The sequence below is a fragment of the Micropterus salmoides genome, unplaced genomic scaffold, assembly GCF_014851395.1.
Source record: "Micropterus salmoides isolate LMB-PRFRI ecotype aquatic unplaced genomic scaffold, ASM1485139v1 Ms_hic_scaffold_1, whole genome shotgun sequence".
NCBI classification, from domain to species: Eukaryota; Metazoa; Chordata; class Actinopteri; order Centrarchiformes; family Centrarchidae; genus Micropterus; species Micropterus salmoides.
The window spans coordinates 54,660,337-54,681,671 of record NW_024040040.1 but is presented as its reverse complement, the minus strand read 5'-3'; the positions used below and the strand labels follow the sequence as shown (position 1 = coordinate 54,681,671).

Below are 21,335 nucleotides of genomic sequence, written 5' to 3'. Positions count from 1 at the left end.
ATAAGTCCTCCATTTGTAAATACACCACACTGGGCCACAACTGCCTCGTCTCTACACTTTCACCGCTTGTGGACGGAAAACAGTTGAGGGGTAAAATTAACGGCTCTTTTCACTGTTGATTAATATGTTGATTATTTTCTCAATTCCCAAGCCCAAGATGACGGCCTCAAATGTTTTATCCACAACCCAAAAGTTATTTGCTGTCACATTTAAGAAGCTGGAATCAGAGAACTTTTCTCAAAAAAGGACAACCAGTCGATCAATCGTTCTGCTCGGGTTCACATCCTCGGCACCGAACATCGCGGCTTCTGTTCTCGTTCTTTAAGTCACTTCTGACTTCATCAATATTTAACTGCGTGTGCCTCAACATAAACAAGCTTAGTAACGCTTCAGTTGCTAGGACGAGATCTTGCATTGCAGAGGAAAACAGAAACACATCGTCAGCGAATGCAACTTTACATTATTTAACGTTTTGTCAATCTGTTGGTAAAATAGGGTTATTTTTAGGTGCCGCTTTTACATTTGTAGGAGGCAGGCTTGTTTGAGGAAACGAGGACACTTGGTGTAAAAGCTGTCAGTTTGATTGAATTACTAATAGATTCCCATGATGATGGATTATTTTCTTCAAAGTGTCCTTCAGACTTCTAAATCGTATCTCAAGGTTCCCTTACTAGCTTTTTCTTCTCAAGCAGAGTGAGTTTGCTCCGCTGTAATGGAGACAGTGCAGTTTTGATCATACTGACCAACTGTGGAACTTCGGTCACTAATTCTAAGCAGGCAGTCTGTTGTTTGCCATCACTGGGAAAATAAATTCATCTCCCGTGTGAGCATGACTCACAGCAGCCAGAACTCCCAGCAGGACTCGTCAGGTCAACGTAACAGAAACCGCTTTACACAGGACTACTGGTGATGTTATTCTGGTGAGGACTGTCTCAGTACATACAGGCTGAAGAGATTACTGCTCAAAACTTTTATATTCTGACTGTTTTCTGCAGGAAACATCAAGCATCACGTCCTCCACGAGGGCACCACGCTGACTGCAGCTGCCCAGTGACTTGCGGGTTGCACTGGTCCGCTCCCAGTTTGAACATGTGGAAGTGTCGAGGAAGGGCAGAGCTCTGTCGGATCTCCCTGGATGAACACAGTTTTTTTAACGAGCAGCTGTGGCCGCGTCTCCCCACGCTGCTGTAACGAGCCGCTGTTGGCCGGCAGCCTGTAATCACAGCGTGACCTCCGACCTCCGATCGGGTCGCTCTGAACAATCAGACAGGAGAGTCGAGAAGCAACGTGCGAACACACCCTGAACTCTGGATGATACGATGATTAATAATCCTGCTTCGTGTCACAAAACGTCATCCTCAGGAGGAAGAAAAGGAATCAGCGAAGGACGAACTGATGGGTGGAAGAGAGGAAAGAAAGAAACGAGGAAGGAGAATAAAAAAGACACAAGCGGAGGAGAAGAACGGGTGAAAAGAGAAAACTAAAAATGCAAATACAACAAACCCCCGCAGTCTTTTGACAACACAAGCAAAACACAATGAATTAGCTTTTATTGAAGGCTTCTTTTCACTCTAACTGCTGCTTAATTATATCAGCAGGAAATTACTACAGGACCCATAAAATAAACCAGCACTAAAGAATTTCAGGTCCTCCAGGTGTTTCCAGGATGTGTGAGAAAGTAGTGACACCGACTGAAACACTTCAAAACACTTAAAGGCTGATTTCATTTTGCATTAAAAGAGATTGGATGTGACTTCCTGAGTATATCATTATCATAAGCAGATACGCAGAAGTCCACTTGATAGAAAAAGATCAGCGTCGCAGTAATCCATTCACAGACCTGTCTGGACTTTTACCCACAGCAAACTCACTGAATCCATGGCAACAAACATCATGAGGATGTAATGGAGGCGGGGCCCACAGAACCATCTGAGAGAAGTCGTCCTTAAACTGTTTGGAAAAGGGCACTTTTAAATAAATAATGGTAATGAACCATCTGTCTAATCAGATCAACGAACCGTACGATGTAGTAGGAGAGCCACAGCCTTCAACATCTTTCCCAACAAGCAAAGCCTTCGGCGCCGTTCTTCTTACTCTGCGGTTCTGATGCCATCACAGCCACTGTTGTTTTCAAACAGTTGCTTCTTGCTGTCGTCACACCTAAACCACGCCTGAAGCTGCCAGCAGTCCTTCATAGGACGCTGATTGGTCCCCAACAGCTGTGGTTCGACCACAAGCACAGAACTTAAAGCCTTCTTTCAAATTCAGCTGCCCTACAAGGGCCCCACAGCATCGGACTGTTAAAACTCACGTAGCGCACCAACAGGTCACGTCGCACACTTGTCCAACCCATCAATCCATAAAACAATTGAAGAACTGACCGCTGTGAAGTTAGCTTTAATCTGGAGATTCGACAGTGCAAAGCGGCGTCCCCCTCGCAAAAATATTAACCCTTTCACCTTTAAAGTGGTCGGACTCGCATCGTACAAACTAGTTATTTTCTAGTTAGCTAGTTTTATGACAGATTTAAACTCTACAGCCTGCATCTGAATGCTCATCAATAATTTAAAGTATGTATTCTGTGTATTTACTGCCGGCTGTGCTAAACTGCAGACACGTCTGTGACTGACAGCCGATGTTTTACAAGAAGGTAACTGACGTACAAGAGTCTTCAGAAGTACGCAGCTCAGCCACGCCATCGACGGGCACCAATTACTGTGAAGAGGGAACAGGCTGTTCAGCCACGAGCTGCGAACCTGCACCCTGAGAAGGCGGACAATAGGGAGAAGACAGTGCCATCACTCTGTCCATGAAGCAGCAGAGGATAGAGATCATTAGGTCTCTCTTTCACTTCCAAAGCCCTGTGAAACGCTCACGTTGGTGCTGACAGATGAACAGGCTCTGCATTATAAAAGAGTTGTTTTTTTTAAAGACAGACAGGAGGTTCGTCTTACCTCGGAGATCAATCACAGTTAATCTGAAAGCCTCCTGCGTCAGGAGTTACAGGAGCTGTCCGGTCCCCCCCAAAAATAAAAATCACTCAGAGACCCTTGACGTCAAAGAACTAACCATTTATAGGAAACAATTACAGATACATTTGGCAAAAAGGCTGCTGTTAAAGCAAGCTCTCAAATACTCCGAAGAGTACCTGGATTTGAATCACAGGGAGTCAGAGACCTGAGCAGCCTGGAAACCAGTTTGGGTAGATTTAAATGTGTGTGCAGGTCTGAGTGCTGACTTTATCTTCTGATAATGTAGCAGTGGGCGGTTTGTTACTGTGCATATACACAAGTTAATTATTGCATGTGGTGCCTAAAGATCTTTTATGAATGTATACATAATCTGTATTTACTGACATGTCACATGGAAATAATGTGCTTTTACATTTCTTACAAATGGTTTTATGCAGAAACTATTTTTTCTTCTTGTTTCTAACTAACGAGAGAAGGAAAGAGAGAGACGGTCACAATGTGGTGAGGTAGTAAACAAGCTGCTGTGAAACACAAACACGACCAAAGACTGGCGTCTAGAGCAGCCGACAGTGCCATCCACCCTCGGTGCTTCACACAAGTGGATTTCTGCTGTTCCTCGCTCATTTTCAAGTTGTTATTAACAGCTGACCTTGGCGGGGCCTGCTTTGGCTGTTTGATAAACTTGTTGCTGTGCATTCAGAGCCTGCTTGTCACTCACTACATCAGACAGACTTGTTGGTTCGTCATGGAAAATGAGAACTCTGCAAGCTCTCCTTTTGAATCAGGCGGCCAAAAAGCTGAGGCGGTTGAGTTAATTTGACTCGCGTTGTTCTGCGACATGACTATTGCGCGAGGGCACATTGGGATGACGACGCTAAAACATTATATTGTGTAGCCCTAAGGAGCGGTGAAATGTAGACATGTGGATTCAGCTCTACCTTCCTGATGCTTTTCACGTTCTGACACTCCGCTGCCCAAAAGTGAGCTCATTCATACACCCATGTATGGCGTTTAGAGCCACAATATCCTGCAACATGTCTAAAACTGCATGAAGAGGAGGCAGTGTGTGTACCGTATGACTACTATAACGACGAGTATTTGAAGAAGGTTACAGATTTTTGCTATAAAGTGAAAGCCACAGTACAGTTTGATCACACAGAGCTCACCAACTCCACGCAGAGCCTCAGCAGGACAATAAGCACATGTCGTTATTGTCCTGTTTATATCAGACCTAAAATACCCTCTTTGGAAAGACTCTTTTCATTTTTTCCACAGATGTGTTCTGACGTTCAGGAAGTCTGTTTGTTCACTTCAGCCTCGTTTATGGATTCAAACATTCCGCGTTTGAATTTCTGCAACATTTTCTGGTTCACTGTGCTAAAATGATTTGACATGTAAAACTGAAATATAGTAAGTTACAGACAGGTTCAATTTGTTGAACTGAAATATAGGTGGAGAAAAAGTCCTCTCTCGCCTTCTCTCTCTCCCTCATGAGTTTGTAACTCACTCCAGTCCTCTTTCATATATCACCGGGTAAAATAAAAGACTCTCCAAAACACACACAGACAGACAGGAGGGTCTTCATAGACCGTTAGAAAGAGGAATAAATCCGTCGCTGTGTCCAGCAGATGATAAGAGCTATTAGTCGCAGGAGACGGCAGCGGCCTGGAGCAGCTCCTCCTCTAATTGAGTTTCAAGAGCCTTCACGGACAGAGAGAAAGACAAATGTGCTCAGGCCATCATTCTTTCAGCAGACACGGACAGGCAGTAATCACCGGAGGAAACAAAACCGCTGGAATTACAGGGATTCAAGAGCTCTCATAAAAACACAGAAAGACAAACCAGGAGTGATTCCTGCCAGAAAAACGCCCATCACTCATTTGTGGAACAATCACACATGCTGCTGGGCTCCATGATGGTGCTGTGGTCACGATGCAGAGCTCGGGATGGTGGAAGGGAAGCAGAAAACACAGCACGTTGTCCTGAAGCAAAAACCTGTGAAATGGGTTTTAGAGGAAGCGTAATTGCCTGGATTATGTTGACTGACATTGTTTTCTAGTGCGGGAACTGTGACTTCCCGATAATGACCAGGCGCCACAGGGGGGATGTTGGGGTGGTTGGTTAAGGCGTGGATACCCATTAGGACCGCAGAGGCAATGATCCGGTCTGGACACATGGTTGCCTGTAGAGGTAGAGGCAGCGTCTTCACTTCCTGTGTCCCCTCAGCTCTTCTCTGTGATCGCTTTTGATTGAAAGTCTGTGAGGGAATAAGAGTGTTACAGTCCACCAGCCAACTCACATGGGATCGATTTCTAGCTGCAGTATGCAGAGCATTTGTATTTGGCATATCAGCTCGGACCATCATGACCATCTGATGAAAATCAGACATTGCTTTTCAATTGTGGTTCAACAGAAACTAGTCTGGACAAAAATAGGAAAAGATTGGAAAAATTTGACCGTAGGGGCATGTTAAACTAATGTGGTTCTTGTAATCAGTGCCTATTTAAATGGTGAAAAGTAGTGACTGTGCTGTTTGGTTCCAGGTCGTGTACCACACTGAACATGGACCACAGAAACCTTTATTTTATTCCGGGAGCTTCACTGAGAGCAACCTCTCATTTGCAGGAAGTCCGTGATCACATTCACGCCTGGAAGCTGCCCAGTACAACCGCAGCCTGATCTGCTGCCCACTAAGCAGCTCCACTGGAGCAGTCGGGGGTATGGGTCCTGTGACTACAGAAGTTTAGGGTCCACGGGACTGCAGCCAACCTCCCTGGACGTGGCCGCGAGAGGACAACCGATGACAAATTGAAGAGACGGATAATACTAATGGTCACCAAAGAGCCCAGAACAACGTCCACAGACATTAGAGGTGAACTCGAAGGTCAAGGAACGTCAGTGTCAGATTGCACCGTCCGTCGCTGTTTGAGCCAAAGTGGACTTAATGGAAGGAAACTGCTGTTTAAAGCAAATTTTAAAAAAGCGAGACTGGAATTTGCCAAATGCATAATGATAAGCCACAAAGCTTCTGTCCTTTGGATAGATGAGACAAAACTGGAGCTGTTTGGCAAGCCACATCGGCAAACGCGAAAACGAAGCATACAAAGAACACCGTACTTACTGTGAAGCAGGGAGGACGCTCGGTTATGTTTTGAGGCTGCTTTGCTGCATCTGGCACAGGGTGGCTTGAATCTGTACAGGGTACAATGAAATCTCAAGACTATCAAGGCTTTCTGGAGCAAAATGTGCTGCCCAGTGTCAGGAAGCTTGGTCTCAGTCCCTAAACACAGCTACAAACACCCAAGAATGGCTAAGAGCAAAACATAGGACTTTTCTGAAGCGCAAAACATAGGACTTTTCTGAAGCGGCCTTTTTTGAGCCCTGATCTAAATCCTATTTAACATCTGTGGAAGGAGCTGAACCGGCAGTCTGGAGAAGGCACCCTTCAAACCTGCTGGACCAGTTTGCTGATGAGGAGAGGGCCAAAATACAAAGTGCAGAAGTCTCATTGATTGCAGTGACCGCCTCAAAAGGTGGTGCAACAAAATTTATTTTAAAGACAATAACAGTAATAGAAATTTCAAAAATCTAAATTTCAAAAATATGAACATAGTATTAAAGTAAGTTCATTTCTATATTAGAATTTTAAAACAGCAGTTAATGGGCTTTTAAATACCTTTTATAACATTTTAATGAAGAGGAGTTTGTTGGCAGGTTGAAAAAGCTATTCCATAATTTAGAACCAATAAAGCTGATAGTAAATTGACCTCTGCACGTAAGAAGCTTTGGAAGATGAAGATCTAATGACTGACGAGTTGAATAAGAGTGAACCCTGTGTGTTAAATTTAAAATAAGTCTTGAAGTGCTCTGGAATATTTTCATAACCTGAATAGACCTTATAAATAAAAATACATTTGAGTGATATTAATATCATGAACAGTAAGTATCTGAGGATTCTGAATTAGAGGCACAGATGAGGAATGGGACTGAGATCGGCTTGCGGTGTAGTGGGAAAAGTGTTAAATGTAACAGAGTGTAAGAAGACAGCTTGTGGTAATAACATTACTAATCCTCCTAATTATACCAATAGATTTATTTATTTTCTTGCTAACCCAGTCAGTTTGTATTTTCAAATTCTCATCAACAAAAATTCCCAGGAATCCTGTTGTTGAGACTCTCCATATCCTGATATCTCCACGGTCTCTATTTTGACTTTTTTTTGTATTCAGAGATAAGTTATTTAGTCTGAACCATGTAACATATGCAGTTAAACCAGCATTTTTAATCAAAGAATTAAAATTTGAATGAGAATGAACTAAAGTTGTGTCATCTGCAAACATTATTGGAAAAGAATATTTGAGACATTTGATAAATCATTAATGTAAATAAGAAATACTAACGGTCCGAGAATGGACCCCTGTGGGACCCCACAAAGTAGTCTGGCTTTGTTTGGAATAGCATCCATTAATACAAACAAACTGTTGTCTGTTTGACGTTTTTTAACCATTCAAACATCATAAAAGTTTAGCTGTCTGATCTGAGCTTTGATGCTGGAAGCTGCCGTTTTATTGCCAATTAGCGATCAGCTGATTCTCACTAATGTAACAGAAATAGCCAAAATAGAGTCCTGGAGAGGGGCAAGAGAGAGAGAGTGTCACTACATGAAATTAATCCAACTAACATAACACCACAAGCCAAAGCACAGCACTGGAGAATAAACCAATCTAACTAACAATAAATGTTTTTCTGCCAGTCAGTAAAAGTTTAGCTGGCTGATGCTTCCACGCTCTAAGCTAACGTTACGGTTAAATTGCCAATTAACGTTACTGATCAGCTGATTATCTCGCTAACGTATTCGGCAAAGCCAAACCACAGGCTGAAGAGTAAGTAGGCGACATGAAATTAATCCATATTTCACATCACTGACAGGGGAAACACGGCTCTCTGTGATTATGGCCAGCTAATAGCTAAAGCTCTCAAACAACTGTTTGTTTGTCAGACTTTAGCGATGCAAATGCAAAGTTAATTACCTGTCCAGAAAACTTCAGCTCCGCTTAGAAAACATCTGTCCCACATTAAACGTTATAGCCTTCCATCTGGGAAAATCCACAAAATCCGTGATTTCTGCCGTCAGCTGTCTGTCCCGACTCCGTCTGGCTGTCTTCATTTGTTAAAATGTCACTTCTCTTCTTACTTCTAATAAACCAGAAGACTACTCTGGGACTATATAACACTATTATTATTATTCCCTCTTCTTCTTCTTTGTACATATTCAATGTAGTGACGGGCGTCTACACTACCGGAATTACACAAGCAGAAGAAGAACGCCGTGATGACGAAACACGCTCTGTAGCGCTGTTTGTCCGCTGTGGGCTACGGTAGAAACATGACGACAAAATACAGTGACCTCCACAGCAGGGGGCGCCCACGGTTATGTAGATGTCTCATTCTAAGGTAATAAAAACATAACAGTTCATTATGTGAGGTCTTTATACACCACTGAAAACACAGTTATAGATCTTATATTATAGCCTCAGAAATATTAAACACTGACTCCTTTAAAGGAGCGGGGTAACAACCATTTTGTCCACATCTGTGTGTTGTCATTTGAGGGTGGCAGAGATGGGGCGAAGGTATAAACTCACTGGGCCCTGCTGGCTTATTAAATGGTCTTTACAATCAATGAGATGTCACTTCTCTGTAAGGAGTCCTCGGTTTCAACAGACTTGTTACTCAACAATATTTACCGAGCTGCAATAAGTTTAAATGCGTCAGACGTTTGTCAAAATGTTGATTCAGTACAGCATTCATCATTCTGAAGCTCTAAATGCATAAATAATCTTCAGTCATCGTCCTCGCTGTTCCTTAAAAGCAGCAGTCGTCATCTGGGATTTCTATCCCAAGTGATGGATCTTCCACCGTGGAGCAGACTGATAACATCCCTCAAACGGCGGCTCCGGTTTAATGTGAAGTTGTTTTTAAAGGAAGTTATGACTGATTCTAAGAAAAGGCCCACAGCGTTTACCTACATGTGTGTCTTCTCATCACTTTTCATTCTTTTGACACTTCTTGTTAGATCCATTACAAAAAAAATGCTGTCTGCCGTCCAAACTACATCCGCAGTGGAGTTATTAGACGCTCTCCCCGCTGACGCAGCACTCCTTCTGATAAAAGAGCGATTCAACGTTTGACAGACGAAGACAATTTATCTGGTCAAGAAATGTGTTTGCGAGCCGAGGAAGAGGCTGCGTGGGTGTCTTCCAAACCACCTAAAAACCCCCAGAGAGGACAGACGAAGCTACGCTGACGTCATCTTTATTCCAAACCACCCAAGTACATGACCGTCGCTGTCTGTTTACTGAGCTGCTGCCTGGCTATGGAGGAGATACTGAAGGAGGAACAGAGTCACCGTGACCTCCTACAACACCCCTTTCTGTTTACACTGATCTGAAACGATCTGCTCTGTAATCAGTTTGATATGATGCCACGTAAAAATATAACGTCAAAAGTCCCTGGACAGACATGAACCGGAGACCTTGTTGTCCACGGTCACTCTCTTAACCCCTAGGCCAGCAGGGCGCCCCGCATGTCTCACCTACACTGCTATTGTTGATTTACCTAAGAGCTCATGTTCATGTTTATGAAACAGCAGAGCTCTGACCGGATCTGTCAGTTAGCTCTATGTGATCAACTCCTTGATGCTTCCATGCTTGCTAATAAGAAAGTTACCTGCTGTGTGTAAGCACTGACATGCACGCCAAACATGGCTGCTGACCTGTTGAACGGCCTGAAGGTTTGACAGACTAATCAAGAGATGCTATTTATCCATCCATCTCTAGACGTACAACTTTGTATTGTGCACAATACTAATTCTGCAGGGAAATAAAAAGTAGTAGGTAAGTAAATATGCCATTATACCAAGCAGAAGTCGAAGTCATCTGCTTTACTTTGAAACCATGGTAACACTATCTATCATTTTCTAGTCTCTAAAGGTGGAAACTTCATTTTGGAATGAAAGTCAGTCATGCATCCAGCCCACCGCTCATCCAGCCCAGAGATATAGATCCCCTGAGCGGCATTTACCTGTCAGCTTATAGCTTATCTGGTTATCTGGGAACAGACAGGGTTAGGTCTACGTGACCTGGAACAAGCCCCAAGTCTGTCATGGATATCCTGAAACAACCTCCCCAAAATCATTCAATATGTTGAGAAAGAATCTGTCAAATCTTAAAGAAAGTTAGGTCTTTTAATAAGTGTGATCATTTGCCTTTATGGGTGTAGATGCTTTGATGGATTTCTTCCAGTGTGATCTCTATGCTGTAGTACGAAGCCTTCGCTCAGAGAAGACATCGCGTCCTGACATTAACTAGGGAAGGTTCAGATTGTGTCCTTTTGGAAATACTTGTATGTGGTGAAATTTGGTGTTATGTGACATGACGCCTACATTTGGCCAGTAATCCCTTTCTCATTACGTTTTGACACCTACATTTGGCCATGACGGGACACTGCGTGACGCGACGTCTGCATCCGTGACATTACATAGTGTCCAAGTTCGCCACTTGTCACTGCATGTTGCGTACGGATGTCTACATTAGGCCAGTTCCCTAAATAAAGTGATCTGACATCTGTGTGAAACATCATGATGTGATGTGCATTTGGCGTGCAGTCTGTGTGAAGTGACATGATTTGACCTGACGTGACGCCACATGGCTTGACTTGATGTGACATCCATATTTTACCAGTTCTGTACATGACGTGACGAGATGCAATGTGACATGACGGTCTGTACTCTGGCGAGATGTAAGGCGGTCTATATTTGGACATTTATCCGTGTGACGTAACGTGGCGTGACGTGCTGAGACGCACTGTAATCTGTTGTGATCATGTCTACAGTTTTCCAGTTAGTAACAACAACAACAACTAACTTTGAGTCTCTTCACTGCTTAATAATACTATAACCTTATCAAACATTCCTGAGACTCTACACTCAGAGCCGGACAGATTTTCCACCTCTCCCCATACTTCACATTCATCCATCCACTCAGTACAGAGCACATATTCCCCTAAATGTCTCCGAATGTTGATCTCTGAGGAAAACTAGATCATTTAGGTACAAAAGGGCTTCATGAATTTAAGACAACTCCAGACTAGTAGAAACTCTCCGTGGTCTGATCCATCCATCGCACAGACAGAAATACCGTCTTGCCTGATAAATATGGACAAAATGTGACATTAGGTGCTGCATTTTATCTTTCTGTTACCTCTATGTTCATGTCTGAAAGCTTGGAGAAGAGCCAGCATCGCAGAGGATACTGAGGGTTTGACCCTAGTGACGGGTTTTGTCCTCTCACCTTCAGTCCCTCCACCTGACCTTCGATCCAGCCCGTATGGAGGGAGTGTCACCCAAGAATGTGACTTCGCTTTGCTTTCCAGTAGACAGTGTGAGGTCCTCGTGGCCTGGGAGTGGGAGTTCGCCGAAGACTGATGTCTTCTGCAGCATAATTTGTATGGTGTTTCTGTTTTATTTGACAGTTTCCAGACAGTAATAAAGGTTATTTGTAGAGCTGGTGTCCAAACAAAGATCCAAAGTAACTAAAAGACTATATTTCAACACAAAAAATTAGTAATGTTAAGTACAAACTCTTAAGTTCCTGTAAAGGCACTGAACCTGTCAGATTTACAAGTTTAATTCCCAAGAAAGAGCAGATAACACTTCTCTAGATAAAAGCAGCGAGACAGCCATGGTGAGAAGTTTCTTAGTAAGGTTTGGGTTTTTATCCCCCGGGTCCCCATCTGGCCCACTTTAAGCAAGAGTAAGGCAAGAACATCACGTCTGAGTTCAATTTTCTGTTCAGGCCAATGCATTAAGTAAGACACTAAGACCACCAGGGTAAGAGGATGAATTCCAAAGAAAAAGGCACCAACATTGATACGGTAAAAACCTTTAGTTCTTTAGTGCAAGGCACTAATATTTCCAGCATTGACAAATCATTTAACTAGAGCAAGGCACTAAAACTGCTATGGTTTGGGTTTAAATTCCCTTTAGCGAGGCAGCGACATGAGCACAAGTGTTTAGCACTACTAGAGTTGGAGTCCCTGTATAGCCCATTAAGAGCAAGAGCAAGGCACTGACATTTCAAAGACAGAGTTCTAGTTTTCTGTATCCACCAAACCAGGTACTAACCTCTCCAGGGTTAGAGGTTGAATTCCCATAAAAGCCACTAACACTGCCGTGCTAAGAGCTTTAGTCCCTAGAGCAAGTCACTAACACTGCTAGGATTAAAGTCCACTACTAAATAAGCCAATACTCCCAGCATTAATGGATAACTTCACAACAGCAATGTAGCCAAACTGTAAGGATTAGAGCTTTAATCTGTTTGAGCAAGATACCAACAAAGCCACGGTGAAAGTAACTTAATTCCCTGAGACCCCGTTAAGCCCACCAGGAGCTGGGCACTTCAGTTTTGTATTTAGGCCGATGAATAAAGCAAGGCCTCAGAGCAAAGCACAGTATTAAAATCTAGAAAAAGAATAACTCTCAGCATTAATGGATAACTTCACAACAGCAAGGCAGTAATATTCCACTGTTTGGAGATAAATTCCCTTGAGCAAGGCAGTGATATTGGAACTAGTACTGCAAGGGCGGAAGACTTAATTCCCTGTTTAGCCCTCCATGAGAAAGTCACTAACACAGGGTTTAACTTTCTGTTTAGTCCTATGGAAAGAGTAAGGCAGTAGCAAAACCTGTGCTAAGAGCTGTGTAGTCCAAATGGGTTGGAGGTTCGATTCTTTGATTGCCTGTTTAGCTGAGCACAAAGCAAGGCACTCGCACTGCAAGAAGTGGGTGGTATGAGTCTGAAAAGTGGCTGATTTATCTTATCATACATGTTAGGTATCCACTTCAGAGGCTGTTTAGGTTTCAGCTGGGATAAATCAAGCGCACCTCTAGTAGTCGGAATATTAAAGCCATATTTAGCTGGATATTTTCTGCAGGACCTGGCCGCTGCCCAGACGACATGACAGATACATGGCCAGAGGGCCCGTGGTCGTAAAAACAAGGTCGGTTACTGCTGAACCCCTGAGAGACACAGAGAGCGAGCAACAAGAGGACAGAGAGAGAGAGGAACCGGTGAAAAGGTAAAAGTGGCTGCAAGATGTGAGCATGAGAATGTAAATAAGACACGAGAGAGAGACAAAACAGAGGAAAGGTGGAATAAGGGAAGAACAAACAGAGAGAGGCACAACAAGGAGAGGAGAAGGTGGAGGACACAAACTGAACTGCAAATACGGGAGGCTAAAAGTCCCAATTACCTTTCTGCACCTCGTGCTAATAGCCTTCTAAACATCTCTTGTTTTGTCAAGTCAGATTCCTCGCCCTCTTTTAACTGCACAGACTTCAAGCTGATGAATACCACCTGTTCATGAGTACATGGACCCTCATCAGGTTTGATCTTTGGCATAATTAAACCCCCAGAATGTCTGTGTACAAGCACATTTTCAGCTCAGTCTGTGGGCAAGTTTCGTTCATTTTACCAGAGAGAGAAGAAGAATTTCAGCCATCAGCAGGCGAAAAGAGAACAAATTTAGCAACCTCGGCAGTCTTATTAGTAGACCTGAAAACAGAGCTTTACTGTGACACAAATCCAGAGAGAAGGATTTAACACGGTCAGGTGAGATTATGACAGAGAATGACCACCTGGACAGAAACCTGCCGTCACCGCTGCTTTTATACCGGGCCGTCAGCAGTTTAATGTGAGCGGTAAAATGAGACATCTGACATTTATGAATGATCATTTTGAGTCATCCCTGATGTGTCTATAAAAATCACATTTTATAGATGTGAAAATGCATCACAACATTGCATTGTGGGATTTTGTTAGCAGAAAGTAGAGGACATGCCATGAGCACAACGTTTTTAGTCGTCTGTAGCTCAATGTCACACTCTGTATCCAGGCACTCGGTGCACTACATAGTAAAAAAGGAGCGATTTGGGACGCAGCCCCTGACGCAGCTGCTGCTCAACACTTGTGGATTTCATTCGTTCAAAAGAGTAAACTCATTTTTCTGAAGTAGTCCGATCTGCAATTTAAGAACGAATCTGTGCAGGTCTGATTCCAGGTCAGCGTGGAATCAATTCAGTACACATGACTCAGCCTGAATGGCTTCTTCTCTATAGCAACTGCAGCTGAGGCTCATGGGTAACGCTGTATTTAGAGCCACCAAACAGAAAATAAACCTATGCAATGGTCAGATTAAACAGGAGCCTTCTGCGGTTCTGTGATGAGAAACACTGAAGAGATCATTCAAGGGAAAAAGACCTTAAAACCAGCAACTGCAACTTTAAAGACACTGTCAGCAAGACAGAGGAGAAACAAAGAAATGGTAAGACAGACGACGGAGAGAGAGAGGGAGGGAGCGCCAAACCGGATACAGAGATAGAGCGGCCCTAAGCCAACAGTGAAGAGAGAGAGGGAGCGTTTCTCCAAATGACTTCCAGATTTCGGTTGTGGAGCGGTGACCTCCTACCGTCCTGATTAGCAGCAGCTTCTCTGCAGAGCTGCTGTGTGGAAGAAACATGCAGCTCCACATGGTCTCACACAAACCAGACACAAAGGGACACACCGCTGCTTTTACATCCTTCAGTGCATTTATAAATCTGACTGCTGAGCATCTCCCAAATCACATCATCAGATTTTAAGATTTACTTCCTTAAAGGCAACCATTGATTCCTTTTCCTTCCATGCAACTTTCCTTCCATGCAACTTTCTATTCAGTTCATTTTTAAATCAAAGTCCTGTCACTATCATGCATACGGTGTCCTTGATGGTGCATTCAAGGACATCCCAGAATTTGCAGTCAGCTGCTGAAGAAATTTAGATATATTGTCCAAAAATCGCATTCAAAATCAATATTATTGGGAAATGGTTCTGTTTTAATATTTACATTCAAGATTTGTAAAATGCACCAACATGGGAGTTTTTAAACAACAAAAAATACTGAGTTTAGTATCTTAAATGTGGACAAAAAGCATCAAATCCTCACATCAGTGGAGTCAAAATCAGAGACTGTTTGGCAGTTTTGCTTAAAAAAATTATTGTTCAATAATCGAAATAGTTGCTAATTAATTTTCTGTTGATCCACTAATTAATTATTTTATATATTTTTCAGCTCTGGATGCAACATTTTAGGTTTTTTTTCCAGTTGGCTTTTGTTCTAAGCCTCTGGGTGTCGTACACAGTCTACATTATGTGGCCATGTTTGAGTTGACCCTGAAGGTGGCGGATGGGGTTGAGGTCAGGACCCTGTGCAGGCCCGTCATGTTCTTCCACACCAAACTGGGAAAACCATTAATTTAAGGAGCTGCTTTGTGCTCGGGGACATCCACATGTTGAAACAGAAAAAGGGACAGACTCTGGATACAAAGTTGGAACAATGCCATTGTCTAAAATATCACTGTGTGTAGGAGCGTTAAAATTTCACTTCACTGGAACAAACCAGGGGAAAAAGCCCGAGTCAAAAGTACACATGTCCACATACTTATGGCCACAAAGTGTTCTGTATGTATGCAGAAGTAAAAACACCTTCAGCTGTTGTGGGTCTTAAACTTGTAATGTCCAAGTTAAAGTATAGGTCTGGTGTTTTTCTGTATTTGTCTTACTGTCCACAATTGTGCAGACTGAAAACAACATGTTGGTCCCTCAGTACCCTCGAACTTCCTGTCTGTGGCTCTCGGCTCTGAGCCCACTGGTTCCTCCTGAACACGTCAATCTTAAAAAGAATCCCCACAAAAATATAGTCTGATGTTTAAAAGGCTCACTTTCCTCAAACTGCTGCTCGCTGTAGTCTCCATCAGACAAACAGGAACAAACAGACCCCTTTGTTGGGACTATTTCGAGCGGCGGATGAATCCACATGTGGCGGTCTAGTTAGTATTTGGGGCAGCAGCATGGTGAATGTGGGACCGAGTCAGAATAAACTACAGTAAGGAAGATGAGGCTCACGGATGGTATTAAATAGTTTCTACGGTTCAGAGGAATTAGATACATCACACACACAGAACTTGCTAATAGATAAAAGATATATAAATATAGAATACAGACTTGTACTTTACAGGACGGTATGTGTAACCGTCCTGTCTGGTCTTAGAGAGACTTAAACCTAAACCTGCAACCAACATGGAAACATTAAACCCAGAAATAAAAAAGGATAAACATCATGTAGAACAAATAAACCCAGTGATGCAGCTCTCTCCGGATAACGTCCATGTGATCTACTGTCTGGTGAAACATGAGATCTGATGTGGTTCCATGTGTTTACTGCCAGTGAATGGATGCAAATGAATACATGCCGAGTAAAACACTGGGGCAGCAATTATTTCCCAGCATGCTCAGTGTAAACAGAGGAGAATGATGTGGAGGAAACTCAATCTGTTGAGTTGATATTCTGACTTTTTTTTCCTGCTAAATGCAGCAATCATGTGGGAAACATTCACTGCCAGAGAGGAGCGAGCAATCACGGTAAAAAATAAATAAATACAGCGAGGGGATGCTGTCAGCACTTTCCTATCAGGCGAGGTTCCCTTGAGCAAGGTGTCCGACTTGGAGAGGAGGCCAGCAGCAGTGAAGCAAACGCTGAAAGAGTCTGTGGTTTACAAAATCCAGATATTTACATCAGGCAGGGCGATCTGGTTCACTCAGCCTGAGTTGTTCAAAACTGAAGCCGGTGTCAGATCTCCAAAGGACTGCTCAGCGGTCTGCCTGAGCGAGACTTTAGAGGTTAGACCCCACTGTGCAGATCAAGCAGAAATCCTACCTGGACAGGTCAGCCAAGCTATCCGTGAAATATAAAGGCGTCGCAGTCTGTCAGTTCATCAGTGCCGGTGTTCCTGTCCTACAGTGTTATAGTGTTACAGAACTCCTGCTCCCCTCACCTAGAATACATCAGTGCTAAATGCAGACTGTCTGATCTTCCCAAAGAGTTTCCTTCTGATGTTACGGTCAATCAGCCAATTAGCCACCTACATAACATCCTGTGGCTCAGGAGATAGAGCGGGTTGGCCGTTAATCGGAAGGTCGGCCAGGTTCAATCCCTGGCTCCCCCTGGTTGCGTGTCGAAGTGTCCGATTTGCCCCTGGCGGCTATTCCGCCAGTGTATGAGTGAGTGTGAATGTTAGTTTCCGTTTGAGCACTTAGGCTCAGTGTATGAATGTGTGTGACTGGTGAATGCAGATGTAGTGTAAAAGCGCTTTGAGTGGTCGAAAAGACTAGAAAGGCGCTATACAAGTACGGAGCATTTACATTTGCATTTACATTTCCTCTGCCGAAAACTCCCATCCCGAGACATCCAATTAGCGAAGCTTACTGTTCGTTCCTGAGGACTCCGCTTAAAGAATCTGACCATGCGATGCTGCTGGTCATTCAAATACAGACAGAACCTTCTGTCCACCAATACAGCATCCAAATGTGTCAGGTGCAGGTCTTCGGAGAGGCTGTTTGGGATTTCATGCGTCAATTTTTGCATAACACTGTGTATCCTCACCAAAACAGTGCAACCCCCACAGCAATAATAACTCCTGGTTCACCAAAGACACTCGACTTTTGTGCAAGAAGAAGAACTCTGCTTTCATTAGCAGAGATAGGGAACAATAACTTCTGCCAAATATGAGCTAAAGTCTGCAATCAGGGAAGCCAAGTCAACCGACACCATCCAACTGGAACAACAGATTGCCTGTAGTGACACAAGAACCATCTGGAAAAAGGTCAACAGGTCTGTTGAGGATGCTGCTAACTCAGCCCTCCACAGCACACGACAACACTTAGAGTCGCCCAACACCTACCACATCCTATTCATTGACTTCAGCTCGGCCTTCAGTACAATAAACCAGGTCCGGTGCTTCCTGTGGAGAAGGCAGCAGAGGGTCAAGATAATTAACCTTTCATCTTGTCCTCTGAGCCTCAGCACCGGTCACACAGCCCAGTCACCTTTCTTTAATATGCAGACGACACCGCCATGATTTGACTCATGGCCAACAACACTGAAGACCGATACCTTGAGCAGGTAGCCCAAGAAGTCAGCTGGGGCCTTGATAACAACCTCCAGCTCCACACATCTAAAACACAAGAACTCATTAAAGATTTCAGAAACAGCCTCCTCCACAAAACCCCCATACACGTCTCAGGGGAACTCATAACAATCACTGACTCATTCAAATTTATTGGCACACACGTCAGCAACACACCCAAATGGAATATCAATGCAGACCACATTACCAAAAAAGCAAAGACTGTTTTCCCCAAAGACAGCTCAAAAAACTCAAAGCAAAACAAAGCCTCCTCCTTCAGTTTCACACAGCCGTCACCGAGAGCGTATTCACCTCATCAATAACAGTTTGCTATAGCAGCACGGACAGGCACACGCAAACTGCAGCGCACAGTCAATTAATCATCCAAGACTACTGGATTAAAATCCCATGGCAGTAAACCTGACAGACATACCTGCACTTAAAGGTAAAAGTTTGATTTGAACTCTCTATGCTAATAACAGTGAGTTAGTAAATTACAGTCCCTTTATTACACTATCTACTAATCCAAGTCCAATTTTATTTTCCTTTTTCCAGAGAAAATCCAGTAATTCTGACCTCTCAACCCCCCAAAAGAGGGTTAACACAACTCCACCGACCCCTCAACATATAAATACATCATTCAACTGTCAGCACTGTGGACGGTATTCAGTACGATAGACTGAGAGCATATAACAGAGTAGGAGTAGTACACACTACTACAGTAGTAGAAAGTACTACTCCCAACTACTCAGTTGGCCCCTGTTAGTGTCTGGGGCACTTCCACACAACTCATTCACATCTTCTATTCTGTCTCTTCGCTTCTGCTGAATCCTCGCTAAGCTAACATCAGGCAAACCAAAGACACTGCCACCATTTCACATTCTAAAAACGACTTTATCGGGTGGCGCAATTGAAACGAAAGCCACTCCCAACCAGTAAAGCCATACCAACGTGTGGCCTGCTTCTGTTGAAGGACTGAAGCTAAGCAGGTTTGGGCTTGGCCAGTACCTGGATGGGAGCCCTCCAGGGAAAACTACTCGCTGCTGGAAGAGGTGCTGGTGGACCAGTCGGAGGCAGTCTGCCAGCTGGTCTTAATAATAAGAGTGCAGTGATGGGGACACTGTAGGTGATGCCGTCCAGACTGTGGTCTTCGGGAACCTCAAGTGAAACTAAGTTGATGCTAATTTGGGGTCGACTCCCTTCACCTCACTCAGCAGTTGGAAAGACACGGGAAACCCAGTGTGAGTCTTAAGGAGCTAAAGCATTTATTTACTAACTGAAGGTTCAACTGCCGTCACAGCTTTAGAGCCAACTTTACTACGTCTGCCTGCTCTTGGCACACACTACGTACTAAGATAGAGCTTGAAGGGGCTACGATACTCATAGTGGACACATCCATCCAGATCCACTTGGGTATTAATAAGGACAGGTGGTAGATAAACATGACCAGGTTAGACTGAATGTGATAACCACCCTCTGAAGTGGGTGCACCTGTAACATCACTTGTGCATTACTGACATCTATTTCCCCCACAGTCAAGCGTGCGTCAGTAATAACATCGTAACTCAGCGTCTCTCCTGCACATCACACCGGATCACAGGACAGGAAGCGGTACCACAGTCTGGTCTGGTCCATGAGTACTGACCTGGCAAACTTTCAGCTCCAGAGTGAAAGTCTGACAACATGAATCGACTGATGATTCAAATCACCCACGTTCATGGGGGGAGGAACATCTGTAGCATCAGTCAGCACTCACAGGTGTGTGTGAGCAGAGAGGAGAGAGAGTCCAAACTTAGTTGAAAACAAGTTGTTGCAGCAGGATTATAGAGGCAGATGGGCTGGCGCGCACACACACACACACACACTGAGTCATAGCTTTTATATGACATTTCCGTGCCAGGTGGTGATGGGAGCTGTTGTCTTCAAAACACACATTCAAATAAAACTTGTTCAGAGCCACAGAACATTCAGGGAGAGCAGACAGAGAGGAAGGGCTGGAGTCACATGTCTGTCCTGTGCATGACACACATGCTAATATTAGCATCACTGTGTGTGTTGGCCAGCAACATTAAAATCAAAGATCATCACCTTTTTTATCTTCTCTCCATCATAAATCAGCCCGTACCTCAGAAATATGATTCGTTCATGTCTGTTGGATTATGGATAGCTGTTAGCAAACACTAGCTAAACTGTTAACAGGTGCGTTTGACTTCATGCTGCTGGATTTAACATGGTTAGAAATTCCGGCGCTGCAAAACGTCACCATGTCACGTGAAAATAAAACCTCGGCGGCTGCAGTTTTTAGCCATTGTTCTGACCTCACGCACTCTACAGGAAGTAGAACGTGTCCGGAGGAGGACTGACCCCGATTTACACGCAGCCCAGAAAACAACAGAGAGGCAGAAATGTGACTGAGGGGAAACGAAAGTGTCTTAAATGGAGCTAAAGCGTCTCGGTCAGCAGTTCAAGTCCGTAAACGTTAAATGTGACTAAAGCTGGAAATGATCTCCACTGATGGAAACACTGAGCGAGAGACGTGTCAGTCATCCACGGCCAACTGGTGATGAAAACAAATGGGACTCATCGGGAGGGGGCGGAGCCGAGGGCACGGCCGACCGGTCCTCACATCTGATTGGGTAAAAGGCAGCTAGCTGGTTGGCTGGCTCGGGCGCTAATCAAGGTGTTTGTTTTCATTTTAGAGAGTAGGAGAGACAGAAAGAGGCTCGCGGTGTGATTCGTGTTTCATTTACTTCCACACACACACACACACACACACACACGCCATATGTCCTGTTGCTTTGTTCTCAACACACACACACAGTAATGAGGCCTGGAGCAGTGTGTTAGTGTAACACGCCGAGTTGTGTAATCTGTGAGCAGTGACTAATGTGTCTACATGGAGGGACAGTCTGATGAGCAGCCGTGACACCAGCAGATGGTCTCTGGGTTCACTTCAGGTGCGTTCGTTAACCAGGAGACCGCAGCTCCGCCCCGGTTCAGGCTCCGCCTCCTTCACTTTCAGACTGAACACGCCACGGCGTCGGTCAGAAACACTTTGAGGTCACGCATGCTGTTGGTACCAGTTAGACCCACCGGGACACACTCACCATCCGCCTGGACCGTCGGATTATTTCGTGGGGGTTTTTAGTGACAGCCGCCGTTTTTCAGACGTAAACAGTCAGATTGTTTATTTCCTGAATGGCTGCGTTGAGGTTTAGTGACGGTAAAGCTGCACGTTTGGTCTCCTGAAATATGGCGGTTGAGGCGTTCCTGGTTTGAGGCGCAAAATATGGGAGGAAAGA

General features: G+C 44.1%; 1 protein-coding gene across 1 annotated transcript in view; it reads right to left on the bottom strand.

Annotated features, from left to right (window-relative positions):
* Nucleotides 1-21,335, bottom strand: part of sugct (succinyl-CoA:glutarate-CoA transferase) — a 98,969-nt gene that overhangs the window by 52,491 nt on the left and 25,143 nt on the right.